Below are 3,553 nucleotides of genomic sequence, written 5' to 3' on the forward strand. Positions count from 1 at the left end.
TAATATATAATGATGGAAATCAGAAGAGCAGTTTGCCTTGGATGAGGGAAAATTGAATGGGAAATGGAACGGAGGAAGTTTCTGAGGTCATGGAAAATTTCTATGTCTTAATTTTGGTGGTGGACACATGACCATATGCACTTCTCAAAACTCATATAATGTGAACTTAACATATGCAAGTTATTTTTGAAATTAAAAGTGAATAAAATGTTTAAAATTCAGTTGAAACTAAACACTATTGTTAATAAATGTATTGGAAGTTGGTAAAACTGAAAGAAAAAAGGAAGTGATTATCATAACCCTCTCTTTAGAGTGGAGGCAGCTGGTTATAATTCACATTGTGGGGGGACTTCCGCATTGCTAGTCTATATCTAGACTTGTATGGTGGTTATATGGGCATTAGCTTCATAGTCACTACCAAACTGTATGTATATGCAGTTTTCTGTATGTATCTTTCACACACACACACACACACACACACACACACATATATATGTATATATATATATATATTTTAGAGAGAGAGTGGGGGTGGGGAGGGGCAAAGGGAGAGAGAGAATCCTAAGCAGGCTCCGTGCCCAGTGCAGAGCCCAACGTGGGGCTTGATCTCACAACCCTGAGATCATGACCCAAGCAGAAATCAAGAGTCAGACACTCGGGGGCGCCTGGGTAGCGCAGTCCTTAAGCGTCTGCCTTCGGCTCAGGGTGTGATCCCGGCGATCTGGGATTGAGTCCCACATCGGGCTCCTCCGCTGGGAGCCTGCTTCTTCCTCTCCCACTCCCCTGCTGTGTTCCCTCTCTCGCTGGCTGTCTCTATCTCTGTCAAATAAATAAATAAAATCTTTTTTAAAAAATTTTAAAAAATAAAAAAAAGAGTCAGACACAACCAACTGAGCCACCCAGGTGCCCCACTTATAAAAATATATTTAAAACAAATATATTTAACAAAGGAATGATATTCAGAATATACAAGGAACTTCTACAAACAAACAAGCAAAAGACAATGCACTATAAAAATGGGCAAATAAATGAGTTTCACATAAAAAGAAGCACAAATGGTCCATATACATTTTAAAACAGCTTCAATACGATATAGTTCACATAACATATAATTCATCTATTTAACTGTGCAACTCAATGTTTTTAGTCATACGTTTATCTGTTAGTTATCCATCACTCATCTGCCTGTGTGTGAATGTCTCTGTGTGTACCTCTCTGTCTCTCATGCACACACACAGAGAGAGAGAGAGAAAGAGAGAGAGAGAGAGAAACACACCCCAGAATGTAAGATCCTTGAGGACAGGGATTTTTTCTTCTTTACTTGCTGTGTCCTAATATCTAGAGTGGTGCCTCAGAACAGTTAGTCCTCAATAAATATTTGTTAATTTACCGGGGTGAGGGTAGTAGAGGTAGAGACAAGTGAATTGATTTGAGGAAGTTCTAAGACCTGGAAATAGGATGTGGTGACTGAAGGAGAGGGATGTGTCATGGATGACTCTCAGATTTCTGATTTGGGCCATTTGGTGGTTGGTGATGTGAATAACAGAGATACAGAACATTGGAGGTAGAGCAGAATTGGAAGCTACAAATGACTGGAGGAGAATGGCATGTTGTAGTGGAAAGAGCATGGAGATAAAAGGCAGCAAACCTGGGTTATAGTCCTGACTTTCTGGTGTGATTCTGGTCAGGCCACTGCCCATTTCTGGGCCTATTTTTCTTTTGTGAGGTGATGGACTTGGGTTATACATTTCTTAGTTCTAACATATAATTTTTTTTAAAGATTTTATTTATTTATTTATTTGACAGAGATAGAGACAGCCAGCGAGAGAGGGAACACAAGCAGGGGGAGTGGGAGATGAAGAAGCAGGCTCATTGCAGAGGAGCCTGATGTGGGGCTCGATCCCATAACGCCGGGATCACGCCCTGAGCCGAAGCCAGACGCTTAACCGCTATGCCACCCAGGCGCCCCTCTAACATATAATTTTTGGTAAATATTACAAGACGTACAGAATCTGACAACTGAGATAAGATACGTTGAATCCATACCCTTGATTGGCCTCTAACAGATAACATCAAAGCTTCACCCAGGGACCAGGGAATTTCCAGAGTGCGGTAGCACAGGAGCTCACAGGCAAGTCCCTCACCTATGCTTAGCCTGGTACACAAAGTATGTTCTTCCTTTACCATATCTGCCACCACTATGTACTTCCATGTCCAGGGAAGCCAGGCAGGGACAGCTTTTCACTACTGTCACCACCTGTAATTCCTCACACAGCAGTGATGATGGGTTCACCAAGGTGCTTATATATTTATATTGATATAAACTACAGTTATATTATAAAATATATTTATAAGCTTACACACATCATACTTATATTATAAATTAAAATATTATATTTGTAATATAATTTATTTTATATATATGAAACCAAAGTGAAGATGATGACAATGATGATCAAGAAAATGCTAAATTTGAGGAGAATAGAAACAAGGAAAAATAACTGGACAACAATAACATGTAAGATGGGAAAGGGCAGCAAAAATTAAAATGTTCTAAGATCGTCATGCAGTTTGAGAGGACTGTAGACATAGTGGTCAATTTTAGATTCATTTAGTTAATTGTACATATAAAATACTCAAAGGTAAAACACTAAAAAGATAGAATGTATAACTTCCAATCCAGTGGAGAGGAAAAAACTTCAATATAAAAACAAAACAAAACTTGATTGATGTATTACATGGCAGGGAAGGTGAAGAAAGAAGCACAGAAACAGAAAGCACAAAATAAGATAGTAGAAATAAATCCAAATATAACAATAATTAAAATAAATGGAAACAGAAGGAAAGCAGGAAGCAGTGGGTTCTCCCTGGGCAAAGCCCATGTCACCCCAGCCCTAGTCTATCATCTTCTAGTGCTATAAATCCCAGGTCAAGATCCGTGGACACTGCTGCATGTTCTGCAGGTATCTGTGATGGAAAGGCCAGGCTATGGGGTCTGATCTCTGAAGCTGCCTCAAATCCTACCCACACTCCTGCCAGCAACAGGAGGTAGGAGAGTATCCCTCCACCCAGCTCCTGGCTCAGCCTGCTGGGGCCCACGATCTCTTGGGGTCTTGCCACCTGGCCAAGCCCACAAATGAGAAGGTTTGTAGATTGGGTCATATGGGCCCATTAGTAGAGTTCATGGCCACCAGAACCTCTTTTAGGAATTGAGAAGGCAGAAGGGACACAGGTTTGGCCCTGAACTTTCTCTTTTCCTTGAAACCTGGATCCTTCCTGGTTTTGTTGCTGTTGTTGTTCTTTATTTTCTGTTTCCCTTAACACAGTACCTGTAACATAGCAGATATTCAATACATTTAGTTGAATAAACGAATGAATGTAACCTCCATCTCCACTGTCTCTGTGTTGCTAAATACAATGGATAGTTTGTGGTCTTTTCCTCCATGGATAACTGCAGAATGTGACAATGTTGATGGTAAGAAATCAAAATCACCAAATTTGGCAGATAGTGTCCATAGAATGCACAATTTGCTCCATGATTTGAGCCTGCAGT

This window comes from Ailuropoda melanoleuca, chromosome X, assembly GCF_002007445.2.
Source record: "Ailuropoda melanoleuca isolate Jingjing chromosome X, ASM200744v2, whole genome shotgun sequence".
Lineage (NCBI taxonomy): Eukaryota > Metazoa > Chordata > Mammalia > Carnivora > Ursidae > Ailuropoda > Ailuropoda melanoleuca.